This window comes from Ixodes scapularis, unplaced genomic scaffold (genome assembly GCF_016920785.2).
Source record: "Ixodes scapularis isolate PalLabHiFi unplaced genomic scaffold, ASM1692078v2 PGA_scaffold9__187_contigs__length_104089568, whole genome shotgun sequence".
Classification (NCBI taxonomy): Eukaryota; Metazoa; Arthropoda; class Arachnida; order Ixodida; family Ixodidae; genus Ixodes; species Ixodes scapularis.
The window spans coordinates 99,008,177-99,028,630 of record NW_024609884.1 but is presented as its reverse complement, the minus strand read 5'-3'; the positions used below and the strand labels follow the sequence as shown (position 1 = coordinate 99,028,630).

Genomic DNA, 20,454 nt, shown 5'->3' with positions numbered 1-20,454 from the left:
GTGCTATGTTCCATCCTCCACAACTTGCACCATTTAGAGACCGAATTAATATATTCTTGTAAATTCAGAAAATCAAAAGTGTTAGTAACCTCCCGGTAAAGAACACAATCATGCAGTCTATGGTCGTTGACAGGTTAAAGGCTGAACTACAAGGAGCGAATATGTGACGAATAACTGACGAACTTGGCCCGATGGTACGCTCACTTAGTGTGCGACGTAGCAGCCATTGGGGTGATGCCACGCACAGAGCACAAGCCGCCGGGCGACATTCGTCGACTTTTCGCAGCATATTTTTTCCATGGAATCCAACTTTTAAGGGACATTAACACATCACAATAGTTTTTGCCAGGCGATCTTAAACGCAGTTAGTAGACTACCCAATCAATATCTTGCTACAGGCCGGTCACGCATATTTTTAATAAAGTAAAAAAAAGAAAAAAAAACTCTCAGCCTTTCCGCTCTGGTGAAGAAGGAAGAGCGGCGGAGCTGTAGCTTCGGCGCTCGGTGGTGGCATTCCAGGCCAGCGATCTACTCTGCGTTTGCAAGGGAATCTGAAGCGCTCGTCACACTGGAACTTGAGGTGATAGCGGCCTCGCGGCGGTCGCAAAACCGTTTGCGCTGCTGCGCACGTCGCCGTCGCTCATAGATGACACCGGACTCTGAACAGCTACCGCCATCAATGAGCGACGGCAGCAACCAGCCGGCTGTCTGGTTGCCGCCGTCGCTCCCAGATGGCGGCAGCTGTCCAGAGTTCGGTGTCAGCATTACTTTGCTGGTGGACACTATCCTGAGGAAAGTAGCCCTTAACAGCTCGGCTGTAAAAACTCAACTGCTTCAATCCGAAAGCCAAGCATGAGCACCGAAGCTCGTGGCCGCGACATATGGACGGTGTGTACCGAGGAGGAAGGAGAAATGTAGAGCAGAGGGTTGCCGGAAGTCACGTGGCTGCGCATGACCGTCTTTTCTTTTTTTTCTCCGCTCATCCGGCGTGTGAAGAGACGACGACTACGACGAAGTTGCGCGCAACGTTTGCCGTGCAATTGTTTCGCACATCTATCACTTCCGCTCGATGTTCTACGCTTGAAGATCTATTGGCCGGTAAAACGAACGACAGTTCCGAAGAAGCGGACCGCAGATCCTTTGCAACGCTGGCCCGTCGTGCGCCGCCATCGCGTCGTTCAGCCCGTGGAGCATTTTCTTTTTTTTGTTTTTTTATCAACGTATTAAAAGCTTTTTGGAGGCCACAAAAATGAAGTTCATATTAGTTTCTATTTTTACTATGAAATGTGTGCCTTGTATGATCCACGACTTTGAATATATTTGGTACGCTTCAGTTTGAACGCCATGCGACCAGGGAAAAAATAATGACCGCGACTGAAACCGAGGAATTCTACGCCGGCTGTTTTCAGGGGGAAGAAAATGAATTTCGAGCGCAAATTGTGTTCTGGGAAGTTGGGCTCTTATATGTGCTGATCAAATGAAAACCTCGGTGAGCAAAAGTACCCTGACAGTGTCCCTTTAAGAGTTCAGCGGTTTAGCGGAAAGAACGCTGGAGACGAGGCGACCGCTCTCCGGCGTTCGCTTTGCTAAAGTGGAAAGAGGTAGGAGCAGCTACCCTGAACTCTTTAAGGCCGACCTACAAAATAATTTTCCGTAAGGTAGGAAACTTTTTCTCGCCACCCTTCCCATTTTTTCTCTCCTTCTCTTATCTTGACGATGGTGGGACTCCCTTTGTTGCTACGTCTTGGGGCCGGATGAGCCGGGAGCTTATCCGGGCTCATCCAGCCCCAACAAAAGGAGTCCCTCTTCATCAAGATAGCAGTGGGAAAGGGAGAAATGGTAGGCGTGGCTAGGAGGATTTCCCTACCTTGCGGAAAAACATTTTGTAGGCCCTGTCACCGACTATACACCCTTTCAAAAAGAGCTCCCCGTAAAGAGCTTTTGCGACTCTCGCGGCCCCTATCAGCTAGAAATTTCTGCCACACTCCTGAACCTGTCGAAACCCGGTCAACCCGACCCTCCATCTGTATTCTACGGTCAGAGTTCGCTGTCCTTTCTTGAGAGGTTTTACTTAATTTGCAAATTTAGGACGCTTACCTTGTTTTGTGTGTGATATCATCAACTGTGACAATCAGTGAGTACCGGGTTTATAGCATGCTCGGCCTTCGCGAAAAACAAACGAAGAGAGCAAATGTCGAACGGCCCGCGACGTGGGTCGTTCGACGTAATTCGGGGGTTATCTCTGCAGTCAGAATCTCTCAAACGTCCTTCGTGGCTTTCGCAAAAAATAGCTCATCGGGTGCGGTGTCGGGTGTAGTTCAGACACCTCCGTTATTTCGCTTTAAAGGGATGCTGAACCAAACATTTCAGTGTTTATAATAAGTGGTGCACTATCTTCTTTATGAGTCAGCAGCCGCCGGTGTGCGCGAGCACACGCAACAAAATTGACGTCATCATATCCCCATTCAAGGTTATTAAGCGGGAATGGGGGATATGAATACTCAATTTCGTTGCGTGTGCTCGTGCACACGGGCGGCTGCTGACTCATAGAGAAGATAGTGCACCACTTATTATAAACACTGAATTGTTCGGTTCAACATCCCTTTAATGTTGTACAAAAAAAAATCTTTTTAAAACGTGCTTTTAAAACAAGTCCGTATTCCGTCCTATCGTCGTGAAGTGACTGTCGCCGACACCGTGGATGGAATATGCAGCTTTATTCGAAGTCTTTGTTTCGTAAATTCTTCTCGGCGAGCGTGGCACCGTGAGGTACGTGCAATATGTTGTTCGATTGATGAGATCGACTTGTTAAAATATATGTCGTGAGAGGGCAATACCAGTTCATTTTGGCTATTTTGTGTGATGAAATATTTTGTATCCGGTACGACTCAGTGTTGGGCGGCGTGAAAAAACTGCGTAAAATTAAACAAACATGGCAGTTGCATTCGCTCTACTTCTTACGAACTCATTAAAAATAGCTTTTATTTGTTGTGTTTGTTCCCAGAGATGCATGATAAAGTGCTTTCTCAAAAGCCGTGAGAAATTATGTTTGCCGTAATACACACCAAATAAATCAAACGCAGAAATCTAGCCGCCACCAGAGTCAGGAATTCCACCTATGCAGGCTGTTATGACCTACTGACTAGATAAGCCTCAACCCAGCACAGTTGGGCAAGACTGACGTACATTCTGAAAACAATGTACGCGCGCTGTAAATCGCGTAGCTCGATACTGCCGCTAGGAAGATCTATAGAGAGTTCTTCGGCGAGCTGTGAATACCCCTAAAGCCTCGTTCACGCACTTGTGTCGACTGCGCGTCAACTGAGCGACGACGAAGAACAGCACAGTGTGCAATCCACCATTTTCGAAATAATGATTCCAGAGTTTCTTGAATGAAAATAGTGCGCGTTCCATGACCTCACCAGCGATAATGTCAGGCTTCCAAGGGTGAGAGCCTCACCCTTGGAAGCCAGACTTGTACTTAATCCGTTACAAGTAACGAAATTACTTGTAATCCCTTACATTTATCAGTAATTCTGTAACGGAATAATTACATATTTTCTAGAGTAATCTGAAAGTAATCCCCCGACATTTTTGACGTAACGGATTCCTTGTAATCCGTTACATTTTTTTTGTCAGAACCAACACTCCACCCCCCCCCCCCCCCCCCCCGCCCCCATTCTAAATAAAGTTTTTTTTTAATTTTTTTGTAAAGTAGAGCGCAGTGACATTGTCACGCGAATCGACCAGCGCAAAGGGAGGCTTGGCACTCTTCAGTTCCGCAAAGCCTTTTTTTGCAACACCAAGCCCCTGAATCTATCATTTCTTTAGACCTTAACATGTCAATGTTAGGGTCAATGTCAAGAAATCCAAATGAACAATTCACGAAAAAAAAAAGAGGGGGGGGGGGGGGAGAGGACAAGTTATTTCCGCTTTTTTTTCCGTTTGTTGATTTTGTTTTGCGATCGAAGACGGGGAGAGGTGGACACCAGCTGATTGTGCGCCTCTTCGAGAAGCTCGAGGCAGTAAGTGCACAGAAAATAATTAACAATGTCCTTCTCGAATATAGTGATTACGATCATTTTCATAATGTCACAACAGGAGACAACGCTCCGTCTACCCTACCCTTTTTGTGAGTCAGCTTTTTGCGAGCATTTAGAAAATAGTAATAGTCTTCCTTTCTACTTCTTCCTGTTTTGCCCCAGCAGGACGCATCTTATCTCAAGCAGATCTTTTTACAAATAAAACATAATGGTGGCTGACGAAGACTTGATATTCTGGGCTTGAGGAGAGAGTGAAATTCGTGAGTGGGGCCATAGCGCGGATTACTTAGTACTCTACACTTTGCTGCCCGTGGCATCAGTGGACGTCTATCTGGAGAACACCGGTGTAAACTGCAGTCGGTTCGTGCTCCGTGCGTTTTTGAATGGCACCAAGAAAGGTACACACGGCGAACGTGCGTTTACATTTCCCTCTTTTAACCGACGTTCTAATTAATTGTTGTTATGAGTGTCCTTCTTTTTCTTTTATTACTTATATTTATATACTGGAAACTTTTTTTTTTTCTTCACCAACGTCCCAAGTGAGGCCCGAACTGTTCAGAACCAAAGGGAGAAGAATATTGAGCCAGACCTTATTCATTATTTAATTATCACCTTACTGTTACAACTATATTTTGCTATTGATGACTTCTACAGCTTCGCGGTTTGGAGAATGGAGAGTTTTAGTAGATCGGTCCGATGACTCAGATAACGATATCCGATACTTCGCCGCCGTCTTTGCGTATGCATCATATCTTTATTGAATACCGTTATCGCGGGCATCGGAGGTATCGGAGGGATCTATTAAATCTCTCGAATAGCAGGCAACGGCTGCAACGACGAAGCTTTGCTCTGCATTCGAGGTAAATAGTACTTCCCTTGCTTAGCTGAAAAAGCTCAATGCCGAGCATGAAGCATTCGCGAGGAACAATATGGCACTCCCATCCAGTGCCTCGGCTCAAATGGTGTTCAGCGTAGTAGTCGACATGTTGAGTGAGAGATGATGCAAAATGTCTGACGAGACATTCGAGAGCCAGCTGTTGTTCAAGATACCCAAGGTCATTAAATGGAACAGGTGGCAAGAATAAGAACTTGAATAACCCTTTTCCCTCTGTTTCTTACTTGAGGACAATAATGTTAAAAGTAACGCTACGAAAGTAACGGATTACTTTTTGGGGTAACGGTCAGTTACTTTCATGGGAGGGTAATTGTAATAGATTACAATTTAGCCTCGAGTAATTGTAAATGTGATTCCTGACTATTTTTCAGTAACGTGTACAAGTCTGGGTGAGGCTCGTGTCATGCAGGCGCGTGCGGAGGCGCCTATGGTTCCCCCCCCTTGACGCAAGGACCAGGATTATCATTGGCGAACGAAAAATTCAAAAGTTACGTTGCGAACGGAAAGTAAAAGGCACAGAGGAAGCTTGAAGTCGACGCACTCTAAATTAGTGTGTTCAATGAGTGTTATTTTTATTCGTCTTTTCCATCAATGAAAACGCTATTAATGTCATCAACAACGCCGTAGGTATTGTTTGGCTCATCGTGAAAAGCCAAGCACAGTCCATCATAAAACACCCTAGAGTGAGATAAATGTTTCCATATTCCACTTTTCCGTCGATGAAAGCACAAATAATTCCACCAAAGACGTCATAGGGAGTGTTTGGCGAATCCGGGAAAGCATTTGAAAAGCCAAGCACAGTCCATCATAAAACACCCCAGAGTGAGATAAATGTTTCCATATTCCACTTTTCCGCCGATGAAAGCAGAAATAATTCCGCCAGCAACGCCACAGGGAGCGTTTGGCTAATGATCTATAGGAAGTGGAAAGCCAGGCACAGGCCATCATAAGAAGCCCTAGACTGGGATAAATACATCAATATTTTTGCAATTTCGTCGATGAAAGCCCAATTGATTCCACTAAATTCACAATTTACAGTTCTAATGGTGAAAAGGTTTTGGAAATGCAGCGTGAGAATTGAAGCACCTGCGTTTTGTTCTCAGGTCGTTGGTTTTGAGGGCGTTCATCGTGCGTAGCCACTCGAATATTTCCAGCCTGTCCATGCAACGCTTGCCTTCGAAAACGATTAGCTACTGAACGCCCTCGAACCGGTCATTGAAGACAATCCGAACGGTCAACTGGGGGCATTAGGGTACGGTACACAACAAGAGCCTTGCTTAAAAAAATCAGTCCTTATAGCATTTCCTCTCTTGTGACCTGGCTGAGCTTTAGTATAAAATCCGATTTAAATAAGGAACCTACGCCTACTTCTCTCCGCAACCTGCGGAGAGCAAAGCACGCACTAAACAGAGAAATATTAAAACTAACGAAGCACCTCAAATATCTTAACATGAAACGCGGGTACGTGAGGAGTTTATACTCTTTTTATCGCTAATCTGACATGGCATTGGACGCTACATGCTCGGTAGGCCAGACAATGGTTGTCCCTGCACCGCTGATCAAGTGCTGTGCCCGCACACGTGCACAGAGAGAGGGGTCATGCGGTAAGAGGGAAGTGAGTGATTGATCCGCGAGCAGATAGCCTCCACTGCCCTGTCAGCTTAGCGGTGTACAAAGTATAGTCAGAACTTTCATAAAGCGAAATCTGATCTTATTTTATGTCTTGTTCCTACAATATCTGAATTGTTTAACCAACCCCATCATCTTGAGCATGAGATTTTTCATCGTCATTGGAAATTCTCTTATTTTGTCGATCGCACCTTAGAATAATTAAAATTCCCGTGCACAGCCTCCTCTACTTGCACGTAACTTCGACCCACTCGGATGGCGCAAACTCACCATTTAGGTCCGAGCCCCGCGCCGAGCGTCCTTCAACTCATTGACACGAAAGCCAGGGGAACGCTGACGCATTACTCAGATATCTGATGCATGCGTGTGTCTCTACGATTAGCATTAGGTCCGCCACCTATTGTGAGTGCCGTTAGAAAACATGTGGAGCGAGGACATCGGTGGTTGGTGACGCAATGTACCAAGCTGTGCGAAGATTCCCTAAGGAAACGCAGACCGTTTTCTTGAAGACATCAGGTAGGGAAATTTAATAACACAGAGACGTTCTGTCTGACGCGCATTTCTGCAGCTATTTCGGTCGTTTTGTTTTCTCCAAACTGGGTCAGAACATACCTGTTTTTTTTTTGTTTCTTTTTATTGTGCGAAAAAGCATGCGCCGCATAAAGTGAATGGCTTATCTGTCAAAAAGAATCTATCACCTCGCTGTCATTCAGAGCCCTAACGTTGTCAGTAAGAAAAACACAAAACTATAAAAGTGACTGACGATGCACTTAAAAATTTTCTTTGTTTAGTTGACACTTTTCAAGTGTCCGTTACGAAATACTACACCGGATGTTCCCCACTTCCAGTGGAAAATGGTGACGTGAACAACAGGGCTCCTTCAGAGAAAGAATAGTTGTCGCGAAACCTTCTTCACCAGTTCCAATATCAGGCTTCTGATAATGAAAACCTACACGAGGGCCTTTTTTTTTGGAGTGAACCTTCCTAGACTTGTTTGATAGCGAGCAACACTTTCGTTCTTCTTTCAAACCACAGGTATTGTTTTCTCTAGCTTTTGATTTTTTTTTGTAATCTCAATTAATATTTTCTTCCTTTCCATGAGATAAGTGTTTCAACATACGCAAAAACCGATCCGTGTTGTCATAGTTTTTTTTACTCCATTTATTGTGTGCTGCTTTAAAAAAATAAAAGCGTCTTTGAATTTAATGAGCGTGCACGACATAGGAGCATTATAAAAAGCAATACTATTGATTATTCTGAGGACTAGAAAGCGCTCGCTCCTTTTTATCCCCGTAAATCCGACCGAAAACGCGTTGTTTGCACAGGACACGAGTATCACTGGAAGACTCAGCTTTCGAACCCCTAGACTCACAGCTCGGGTCAATTTTACTGGAGTGAAGGGGGACGGATGGCTGAGAGATCTCGTATGAGTCATTCGCCTGGCCACAAACAAATATCACATTGTTTAGTTCTTCGCGAGCTGTGTGGGGGCAGTGTTCATTTCAAGTGTGAGTCGACCTAGCAGGAGAAAAAATAGGCACGGGAAGCTTACAACCAAGTCAATATAATAAGACCTTTGCGCCCAAACCAGTCCAAATGATTAAGTCTTCCTTAGACTTGGTAACAAGAAAGAGCAATTATAGGTTCCTCTGATAAAACATTTAAAGTGAAGCTCCTTGACCGGATACACTGGACGATCATAGTTAGAGTAAAACAATGGGGAGAAAGGGAGAAAAAAATAAACACCAATAGTGTTTCCGTGTTGCAGGTGGCCAAACTCGCGGGTACACATGGGGCCACATCCCAGGACAAAAACGCGGCACGCCATCTGGCACATTTGAAACCAAAGTATTCAAATTGACACGTTCTTATTCTTTCAGACGCGCATAAAACCTTCGCGTTACCATCGCATTTTTTTGTTTGTGCCTTAAAAGCCGTGATCGCAAATATGAATTTACTTTATTTCGGCGTTGCAACAGGTCTTGATAAAACGCCTCGCTGCCGCTCGTTCTAGTTTGGGCTCCATATTATATTTTATTACCATCATTATGCTGAAGTCTCTATTCCATTTATATCGCCTATGCACAATACGAGATTGAGGGCGTATTTTTCTTTGCCTTGTAAGTGAAGCATACGGTATACACGTGCACGATGTATAACTCGTGAGCGCACGACGCGAGATCGCCAACGGGAGAACTGACGAAACGAGTGCACGCAACCAGATAAGCACATTTGAACGCCTTTGCGGCTTTCTGTTGCGGTTTATTTGCGCATGCTTCCACGCTAATGAGGAGCTAAATGAAACCCCATGCTTGGGCCGTAAGCGTTGACACCGTTGAACACCAAATATAAAACGGAGTATAGGTGTTATCATTCGATGAGAAATAGCCTTTAAGAGGTCGTGTTCTGCCGCTCAACATACTTTTGCAGAGTTTTAGGCAGTTCGGGTTATGAACCGCCAATACTTCCATTCACTCCGCGTGCGAGCGAAGCCGAAGCTACTAGCAAAAGCATGTCGTCCTGAAGAATGCCTTCACTGCACGACTGTGCACGCTTAGCAGAGAAGCTTAAAACCCGGAGATTGCTCTTATAGCTTCTGCTACGCTCGAACTTTAAGTGAACCCTCACAAAAAAATATATTTATATATTTAGGCCGTCTATAGAATTCCTATCCACACTTAACAACTAATTCAACTTCCTATCCAGTTGCGTGGTATCGACAATTTTCAATAGACTTTCTGCACACTTTCAAGCGAAGTCCATAGAGTACAGATGATACAAATACAATAGAATTTCTATCACCACGTCTCAAGGGACTTTGTGTCATCATATTTCTATAGAATTTGCATAGACTAGAACCGACAGAATAATAAGACGCAGTGCGGAGAAGCGACATCAGATTCACTTGGAGCCTCCTTGCGGAGGCTGCTTTTTTCGACTGTGCCAAATAATGATCCCCTCTTGCAGTGCTTTATAGTTGGAGAAGCAGTTCCCCAACCCTTATAAACTATATTTCGCATAAAGCATGCGCGAAGAAAAGCAACATGCGTCTAATTTTTTTGTTTTTCATCTTCTGGGGTGGTCCTCGTTCAAGTGATCGTCTTTCAAGTGTACGGCATATATAGCGGCGGACCAGTCAACACTATTGCATTACTTGTGTTAGGAGTGATCCGTCGCGTTTGTATTTGTGATGTCTGCGTATCGGTACACGACAAGTGGTGATTGCGTGTTTCCATGGATGTGTCCTGACAAACCTAAAACTAATTTACATAATGCGTAGTATTTTCGCGAAAAATTGATCTGTTGACGCTAGGAAGGGAATGGAAGCATCGTCAAAATCTCAACCTGTTTTTTATACAATTTTTATACGTTCTTTGTCCAATCTTAGTACACTATGTTCTAAAGAAACTAAACAAAAAAGGGCCAAAAAGCCATAGACAGTGGATATAAAAGTGGATGTACTTTTTTAAAGTATCTATAGCCTCTGTACACTATTTTCTATAGAAATCCTGTAGAAAGTGGAGCATTTTTGTGTAAGGGAAGCGAAGTATAATCTTGGTTCAAACAGTTCTGCGCATTTATTTATTTTTTTGAACACAGAATGTTTTTATTGATTGGCACCTAATCTTTGTATAACTGCCCGTAGAAATTGTACAATTCTACCTTTTTGCGGAAATTCTCTTTTTGATTTGTCTTATTCAAAGTGGGTTGGGGCGCATTTGCTGTCACTTACTAGAAAAAAGACAAAATGTCCCAAAACTCGTGTATGGCCACCGAGGCCGCGGACATAACTGCGCGCCAAGATCTCACTTTGAGGCTATTGTCGGAATCGGTGAAATTCAGGACCGGTTACACGATTGCTTCCTTCGTGTGGCGGTTTCTCAACATTTCTGGGGACGCTCCAATTGGGACCACCGCTCATGTCGAGCGATCAACTGCTTGCACACTCTCCGTGCTTCAATAGCAAGCGATCCTGTGTCGCTGTGCACACCAAGTGTTCTCCCCTTTGGGCTCTAGTGACTAGATCCTGGGAAAGTAATGCCAAGCTCCCGATATGGTCGTCCTATTGGTTCATGGACTATTCAGCTTCGCCTTGACCTCTCCATTCATGGTGAGACGATCCAATTTCCCCAGTGACACGCTGCTTTGAAAACACATTTCTTGTATAGAAAGCGTTGGCTACCCACGCATCGGCTGAACATGCACACAGCTTCGCACCACCACCATATGCGGCGTCGATGCTTGGCGAAATTTAAAAAGGGATTTCGCCACCTTTCAACAGGCCAGAAGAACAATAAGGCTGAAAGAAATCCGAGTCGATAAACATGATTGATATGTTGACTACAGACACAACGCCAAAGGTGCCTATATTTGCGAGGAACACTTTCAGCACTATGAAGCTCCATAGCGAATTTGAAACGAGTGGTTCAAAACGACCCTTTCGAGACTTGGAAGATTTGATAGAACCAAAATATCGATTCTCATGGCAACATACTAATCAGCCATATCGCCTGGCGAGGTTTTGGTCGACTGTATGTTAGTATGTGTTTTTGTGCGGCTAGCAGGCAGGGAAGGCGATGACGCCACTTTCCCAAGATGCAGCTAGTTTAGTGTGGGCTCAGCACAGGGGATTCCAAGGAGGCGAGGCAAATGTCTACGTTCATGTCTTCCTTTGTCTCTTCTTTGATGAGTCATAAGTTGTGTCTCACGCCCCAAGGAAAATAACGCCCACGTGAGAGTCAATTGAACAGGAATGATGATGAGGGCGACATTGGAAAACTTATCGCGATGTCCGTGCGTGAGTTTGCCCCACTCGATCTTTCCCCTCGAAAAAAAGCACACTGCTAAAGTAGTAATAATCATAATAGAATACAATTCGTGAACTCAAGAGACGACCAGAAGCCCAGTTTATGGATGGCTTCTGAGAGTTTCTTGAAGTCCGAACATGCGTTCCGAAACATGCGAGAGGGGGACAACAACGCTCGGCGAGTTTCTTCTCCTATGCCGTCGATGCTCACCTTGAGTGGCGTTGAGTCGGTCGAGCTCCGGCGGGCGGGCCACAGTCCCGAGCTCCGGGCGAGACACTCCCGGGCCGCGAGGGAATTCCCGATCACGCGGTCGCGCTGCTGGGCGAGCACTTCTCGGGGCGACCGATGGTGGCGGCGAGGAGCGGCCTTTGACATCGATCGTCGAACGGCGTGTGAGTCGGCCGCTCGGCCCGTATTTATGCGGGCTAGGACCGCTGCGGAGCGCTGGCCAGTGGCGCCCTCTGGAACGCCTGTTGCTCGCGCATCCCCGCCGAAGGGCCTACGCTCCGGGATCCCGAGCTGTTTGTTGTCATGGTCCAACGTTTCGAAAGGTTGGTTGATGAACGATGGCGCGGGGACTGGATTCCTTCACGTCAAGGTTTTTTTTTGCGTTTTTCTTTATTTTGTTGAGGAAGAGAGAGGGCCGGGAAAAGCGGGGGAGGAGGGAGGGAAAAAGAATGTACATTTTCTTAAAAAAGGGAATGCCACGTTCAAACGCTCATCATGATGCTCGCCCGCTCTCGTCTCCTTTGGACGTATGAGCTGATAAGAGACGATAAGTACGTCTACGTGACTCATCATCTTCTGCGTTTTTCCCTTGAGCACGCTTTGATCGTCTGCACTAGATTTCCTCGAAGAAATAGAGCACGCCGCGCGTGCGCCCACTGCCCGATGGGGGGAGAGATTTTGCTCCAGTGACAAATATGAGAAAAGGTCCAAATTGTAACAAAAAAAAAAAAAAAAAAACTGGAGAAAGCAAAACTGAAAATAAAGGTTTAATAACGCGAACTTGCGCCTGCTAAAAACAATTGAAAGTATCCAACATCCTGCGTTGTTAACGGGCTGTCTCGGAGCAGCCCTTTTCCGCTCATTTCATGCACGCGGTAAATTCAGGAATGTTCAACACCAGAGCCCACGATGACAGCTCAGAATGAGCTGGAACTTTCTTGAATAGTACAGAATTAAAAAAGAAAGAACTGGGTCGAGCGGGGCTCGAACCCCGTTCCTCTGAATGGTAGCCGCGCGGGTTGCCATATCTCCTCCACGTCATGTTTTTTTTTCTTTTTTTTTTTTATATATATTATTTTTTTTTATTAAAAAAAAAATAAATACGCCAAATTTAGCAAACGTACCGCTAACCGCGTCCGCCAACCCGGGCTGGCGCAATAGGGTCAACAGGCTTCCAAATTGATCAGCTCATAAAGAACACGCAGTCATTCAGGCTGCTTGTTGCGCACACTGCACGTTTTTTTGTCAGTAGAGAACATTCTCCATAAAATTGTTCCTGACAATTTGGGCATCTCTATCTGCGTGTTGCACCTACGTTCGTAACCTCTACATGCCGTGTAGGCTCAGTAACATAAGTATATCATAAGGCACGCCCCCTTCGTTTCCAGCTCCCAGGAAACGGATGCCTTGGGCTGATATTGGCAAGGACGTTTTCCAGGTGCGCTGAATAATTTCCCAGTAATATACTGCATCCCAGTATTCCAGAAATATATGCTCTATTGTCTCTGGTGTTTTGACGTCAGGCCAGTGCTTGCCGGGGAGCGTGTCACGATGCCATTGGAAACAAAAAAATCACAGACTGCCGGACCGGCAACGTTTTCGCCTTTTTTCAGGACATACCGACCGGGGCCCGCAGGGTGAGGAGAGCAGTACACGGGGATCGGAAAAACCACGGCGACAAGGTTTTTGTACAACCGCCTTTGCAGAACCTCATTCGGGGGCTCGAAAGGACCCTGTACCTTCAGCAAACGAAAAGCCGCGATCACGTCATACTAAAACACTCGCACTCTCGCACATTTGACGTTACTCGTCGAGGCGTCAAATTCAGGGAGTACGTCACGCAGTCTGACTAGTAGTACTGCACTCAGAAAGAAATCTTGGCCACGCAGGAAAATGAATCTGGAAGCGAGCTGCATCGGAAACAAATTAGGCAATTTCAAACCCCCAATTCGCACAAACAGAAACAAGTTTGTTGTTTGGCCTGCTCCCATCTCCATCCCTACGCTAAGACGGCGAACACTTTATGAAACTTTTGAACATAGACTTTGGATATCCACGGTGACTGGAGTAGATACCAGAGCTCCCCTACAAGAAACGCATTACAAATATTCACGCGCGCAAACGTTAAAAAAATATACCAGTCTATGGCTTTCTCTGGAACGTATTCAGTTTGTTCTCTCTACAGTCCTCGGTAGTGTCCTAGCTGGTTGTGTTCGAGGGATACCCGAACGTACTTTTGCGGCAAAACAGTACTGTATTTTTTAGAAAACCGAAGGCGTGCTTTAACAGCAACCATGCCAAAATCAAGCGAATTTGCATTAATTGGCGATGCTTCCCGAACACTTACAAAATAGCCCGTTTGACGACCTTACTTATGCCTTCTTGATTGTTACAGAAAACGGCAATATCATCTGCGTAGGGAAGAACTTTGCTTTCGATCGATAATATAACCTAACACCTCGCACTCTCTTATTATAACATGATTTCAGATAAGATCGACCAAAGGGTGGCTAGTCGACATTTTTAAATCAACTGATGCTTTTATATGCTATTGTCTAGTGCCTGGTATGAATGAATCCAAACTTAGTTTTGACCAGAAAAAAGTATTTGGGGACAGAAAAAATCGTAAGGCATGAAGAGGTGGACAGTTGCATTAAAGGGACACTGACAGGGTATTTATGCTCGCCGAGAGTTTCAGTTGTACGTGGCATGTGAGAGCCCAGCTACCCAGAACAGAATTTGCGGCTCGAAATTCGGTTTCTTTCCGCCCGAAAACCGCAGATCGAGAACTGAGCGGTTTGAGTCGCGCTCACTTTCTTTTCCGTGGTCACGGGCCGTTTTCTAAGGTTTCGACGCGACCACCAAATTTAAGCAAATTCGTAAGTCATTGAAGGCACACAGTCAATATTAAAAAGAGAAAAAAATATGAAACCCATTTTTTGTGCCTTCCAACAAGCTGCAAATACGTTGATTGAAAAAAATGTAGCATAGACAACCGGAACCATTCTGTGCGTTCACTGTATAATTCTCAACATGGCGTCCTTTCGCGTATCGTGGGGCTAGCGGATGGCAGCGGACGACGGACGTTGGACCTCTACACTGTTAGAAAAAAGGGTATCGATAGTCCTCCCTAAGGGGAGGAACGGTCTTGTAACCTATGTTCCTTTAGAAAGGGAGAAACTTTCGTCCCTGAAGCAGGGGAGCAAATAGTTCCTCCGTCGCCTGCATCTCTATATGGCGGCCCTGAACCGAGCAAGTCGAGCTCTGTGAGGCTTAACGAGAACGCTACGTCTCTTGTACGGGACGAGAGGAGCAGCAAATAAAAGCGTTACACGAGCTTTCCGCGAGCTGCGTTTATTTCCGAGGCCAGATTCCCCCGCAAGTACAGAAACTTTCGTTTCGAAAGCAGTTACTCCGTCTTCTCGTCGTCAGCACTGCGATGTTAAACGGAGACAACCGATACCCAGTTACTTCGCGCCCTTTACGTCTTACCTTTGCTGTTCCTCGAGTCACAATTCCTTCGTCAACCGCACATCACGGAGGAATGGAAAACCAATCCGCGAAACCAAAAGCCGCTCTCGAAAAAAACAACTTGAAACCGCTGTTGATAGCGTTGCGTGAAAGAAGGTTGAATCGTTTGCCACCAGATGGCAGGGCCAAGCAGAGTAATGCAAGTAGCTAGACTAGGTGGCGCTAGGTACCGCCCAATTCATGTTCTAGAAAAAAGTATTTTTATTTTCTCAAGCCACCACACTCTAAAAAAATGTGTGCGTCTACTTTCACGCACAACACTCGGGGAGCCAATCAGCGCAACTTACGGACGCAGCTCAGCGAATGACAATGCCGAAACATGTTTAGACCAAAAAACGCCGTCTGAGTTGTGACATTAAGCAATGCAAAACGTCACGCTTGCATTGCTGAATGTCACAACTCAGGCTGCGTTTTTTGGTCTAAACATGTGTTTCGGCATTGTCATTCGCTGAGCTGCCTCCGCAAGTTGCGCTGATTGGCTCTCCGAGTGCTGTGCGGGAAAGCAGACGCACGGACTTTTTTTAGAGTGCATTACGAATCGGGATCTTCGGGAACCTCCGCGACCTCTCCCATACACACATGTGGACACATTACGCATACTACAAGCATCAGGTGAACATACATTGAGCGCATAGTCGCATACACATAGATGGCACCAGTGTTGCGGAGTTGCCACTCTGGAGTTGAAATGATTCCGGAGTCATTCCGCATTTTCGCGACCCCTGAATGGAATGGGAATGGAATGGCGGCAACGATGAGGGGAATGGAATGGGAATGGAATTAGATGTCATTTGCCCGGAATGGAATGGGAATGGAATGGGCCCGGTTCTTTATTATTTTTTTTTATTTTTTTGAGCGGGAAGGGGGGGGGGGGGTTATGTTCAGCTAAACGGAGCCAGTCAGCGAGTCAGTTGCTCACAAAAAAAAAACAAATGTGCGGGAAACTGCTATACTGCGCGACAACTTTTCTTGGCAATGCAGTGGAAGGTAGAGGCCCGCGTCCCCTCCCATTTTGAGTGTACGCAGGCTCTCCTCCTCCCCCATTTTCGGGGAGAGGAGGAGAGCCTGAGTGCACTCAAAATGGGAGAGGGTACGCGGGACGTACCTTCCACTGCATTGCCAAGAAAAGTTGTCGCCGAGTGTAGCAACACAAAAGGCAAGCGTCAGAGCAAAAACCAAATGGGGGAGGGGGGGGGGCGGGGGGGGCGGTGGCGCCTTTCACGGACGCGCAGACGGCGGGCTTTACTGGTGTTACACGAGAGCGAAACAAGAAACCAATCACCAAGCGAAGGAAGCGGCAAAGAAGCCTCCATGCGCGGCTCCTCATCGTGCATCCTGTATTACATTTTTTTTTTTTTTTTTGTTTGCGACGGCATGGAGAATGCACGCGCGCGCGCAGACTGAGATCTGGGAGCGGGGGGCGACTCATAACTCGCACAGCTCTGAGAACTGGTTGACTCGCTTGCCGCCGCAGAAAGATGATCAGTTATTGTTTTCTTGTAGTTCGAGGAGCGTTGTTTAGCAGGTGGCCAACCTTGCCGCCTTCCACGTTCATTCGCGCGCACTCCTTTGAAGTGCGAAAAAAGCGAGATTCACTTCTCACTTCTCCTCTTGCGCTTTGCTCCGACGCTTGTTTTTTTTGTACTGCATTTTTACGTGTAAGTCTACCTTTTACTTGGTGTTTGTTCTAATGCTTGTTTTCTGTGTTATATGTTTTACATTCAAGTGGGTTGGGGTTACAAACAAGCTAGCGGATGCCCGCTCATTTCCTTTGACTTTAGTCTCTGCATACTTTGTCTCACCTGCGATGGACCGCTGCGGACGCTTCGCTTCAGGCAATCCAGCGCCGTGAGCTTACTAAAATTAGTGCTTTTGTTAAGCATTTAGCGTTTTTTTTTTAATTTTTTTTTTTGCAATTGTTTATGCGTTTGACAATGTCAGCTTTATGTTGCTTATGCCGGAAACATTGCGAAATGTCGCTGTCAAGTCCCAATTTTTGCGTTTAGGAATTAGAGGAATGGAATGGAACGATTCAGCCATTCCAGGAGTGGGAATGGGCCCAGTGTCCCCATTCCTAGTTGAAAGGAATTGAGTTATCGAAAACTGTAATTCCCGGAATGAAATTGGAATGGAATGGGGGTGCCCATTCCGCAACACTGGATGGCATATACAAACATCAATACAACGGCGCACTAACCCGAACACTACACTCGATCTCTGCGTTTCCGTCTTTTATACTGGTCGTTTTGAACGTACGGAATTTCTCGGTGACTCCCTAAACAATAAAAAATATTCCCAGCATATTCGTTTTTTTCAGCAATGTCATACCTCTGAGAGTATTTTGAATGGCTCAGGGGAAGAATATTTAATTAAAAAGTATAAAGGCTCGATCATGCCGTAATTATTTGAAAGCCAATAAATCAAGCCGCTCCAATGCGGTTCGAAGCCATTAGTTTGTTTCCCTGTACGGCACGTCGTAGCCTGTATTTCTATTGTAACGTTTGTTTTTCTATTTGGCTGCAATTGCCGTCCTGAATTAATCTCTGTAGAGCGGATATTCTCTCAGCTGGAAGTGATGCTTCACGGGCAGAGAAATCACTTAAAGGGCAGTATCTCGAGGAACAGTAGTATATTTAAAGAGAAAAATAAAGGGTAGCTTTTTTTTTTTTTACCTGCTATTATTTTTTAATGCTGAAAGACCACACTGTAAATATACGTACCTTCCGTTATAAGTTTGTACTGTTCAGTCCTTTCCCCTGTGCGCAATCGCTCTCGGTGAGGAGACAACTGACAGTCACATTGGCCACTGCACGATAGGAGCTTACTGTTCAGTCCAGCGTTCCAACATGACTATCCGCAAGTCGATCGATTGCACATGCCTAATCTCTCCAGTGTCCTTAAACTTTTTAATGTAAAGTGGAACGTCAACCTGCCACACCCCGCCCCCTCCGATCACGGCCCGACCAGCGGCATCAATGCTCGACAGTTTACGTCATCTCAACTTGTTGTTACACCACTGATACGCGAACACACCGTCAAATCGGCGATAATTGCAGACTTCTGTACACAACCCACAACACTGCCATCACGATGTTGCTGCTATGTTGCTGACACGCAGAAATACAGAACCACGTTGAACGCCGGTTGGCACTCGGCATCTGAAAACAGAACCGAAGACAGCACGGAAGGTACCCAGGCAGCAGGCAGCAAAACCTGCCTGTCTTGGGCGCAGTTCTTGCGATTTCCATAACGTCAAAAACGTCGACGCAGTTCCGCGTAGTTCCGCTACTGTAGTTCCATGTGAGTCCCGCAATCACCCGGAGAGGCCACGAGGCCATCTTACCCAGTGTACGTAGCGCTGCTGGCACTGCTCCGGAACTTCGCTGTTTCTAGCGGCTTCGTTTGCTCGTTTTATAAAATTAGTGGTAAAAACGTCAATGCATCCGAAATGTTCTGCACGTTTCGACTAGAAGACGGAATTACAGGCGGCCTTCGCTGCCCCTGAAGCTCAATCAACTTAACAACATTTATAAAACAACGTGCGCGACATGGTCGAAAAACGAAACCGAAAGAATATGAGTTGGGAGGGAGGAAGTTTTCTCCCGTCTGCCTAGAAAAGGAAGAAAACGTTTCGTTCCTCTCCTTTTCTCGTGTCCGCTTGGGGCGCGTCAGTTGAAGGGAGGAAGGCGCGCCGTTGTTAACTTTTTCCTCCATTTTTTCGTAGAGTGTACTTCAGAACTGTCGTTCACGGTATCGGCGAATTCTGTCTTCCTTCGAAAGAGAAATTTGTGACTGATCAAAATGACTGATATTCATTCCGTACGACACGCCCGACCAACAAGCCGACTGCACGAAGACGTCGCCGAGTCGCCGTCTCTTCTCGTGGCTGAAGACATCGCTCGCTCAAACGTCAAGCACGGAGTGCGTACTTGAAGTTGAATACCCACTCGTACGGGTTCTTTACGAGGTGCGAATGTGGCCAATGCGTGGTGCTGCCCGACTTCAAGCTGGGAGTGCATGTATTAAAGAAAAATCGGCAGCAAACTTCCGACATACAGTCGACCTGCTTTATTACTACGAATGAAAGAGTTCGTTCAGTAGCTCATTCCACTTTCGAACACCAGCGCGTGCGGACGTGGAATCATGAGCTCCAGCGGAGCGGTTTTTGCGGCCCGCCTAGGCCGCGGTATCAGGGAAGACGCAGCGTCTACTGACCACCCGACTATTCTGCCACCCCTGCCGACTGGTTCTGCGGTGTTAAACACCGTAGTTTTGCATGCTAACGTTCGTGGCCGCCTGTACCGAGTAGAGGACTTCCGGAACACCCTGCAGCGTCTGGAAATGCTCCCCGAAGTCACCGCTTTCGGGGCATACCAGATGAGCCACGTCTGGGCTGTGACTTTCAAGTCACCCGAGGGAAAGCGAAATGCCCTTGCCGCCGGCGACCTCGTCGTCAAGGGGCGGCGGTGCCTCGTCATCGACCCGGGAAACCGAGACATCCGCCTGAAGCTTCACTGGATGCTGTACCATGTTCCTGATGACGAGGTGAAGGCGGCGTCGGCGCCGTACGGCACTGTAAACGAGGTATGCACCCAGAAGTGGCGGGTGCAAGGAATTGCGGGCTGCGAGTCGATGCCGCGAACGGCTGTCATTCGGCTCAAGCCTGGGCTTACACTGGACGACGTGCCGCATCAGCTGCTCATCGCTGGAGGGCTGGCGCTCGTTGTAGCGCCGGGAAGGGCGGCTCTCTGCCTGCGCTGCCAGCGAACCGGCCACATCCGCCGTGACGGCCGCGTGCCCAAGGGTGAGTCGTGCCACCGTCTCGGCCATGACGCTGACCAGTGTGCAGCGGCCGCAGGTGCCCGAAGCGGCGAGACAAACGCCGAGCACGTCATGGACGAGACAGACGCGGAGGAAGTCGCCGCGAGTGCTGCTACAGCTGCCAAAGACAATGAGGAGAGAGCTAAGGATGGCACCGACCGACTAGCGCCTGCAGAGTTGCCGAAGATGACGGAGGTCACGCCAGTTGCCGTGGCCGAGACGAGCCTCGACCAGACAACACCATGCAACTCTGCGCCGGGGAAGGAGGAGGAAGAGGCGAGAGCCATCGAGCCAACGACGTCTTCTGAGGAGCAGCTAAGCGACGACGTGGATATGGCTGACACTGGGGCTTTGGCCTTGAAACGACCACGGGAACTCGATTCGGATTCAGACTCAGACGCGGTTAAGGTTGGCTATGAATCGAACCCGAAGTAGCTGCCTGTGAAGACGGTGATTACGAGGCGGAGAAAGCCTCGACCCGCAGCAATTTGTGTTCCCG

At 46.8% G+C, this 20,454-nt stretch overlaps 1 protein-coding gene across 1 annotated transcript in view; it reads right to left on the bottom strand.

Annotated features, from left to right (window-relative positions):
• The window catches only part of LOC8025400 (neuropeptide Y receptor type 2), a 1,264,215-nt gene extending 1,252,466 nt beyond the window's left edge, over window positions 1-11,749 (bottom strand). Inside the window, exon 1 of the mRNA XM_042287344.1 lies at window positions 11,586-11,749. The gene's annotated coding sequence lies outside the window, so the exon portion shown is untranslated. The remainder of the gene's footprint in view (window positions 1-11,585) is intronic.
• Window positions 11,750-20,454: the final 8,705 nt, after the last annotated feature.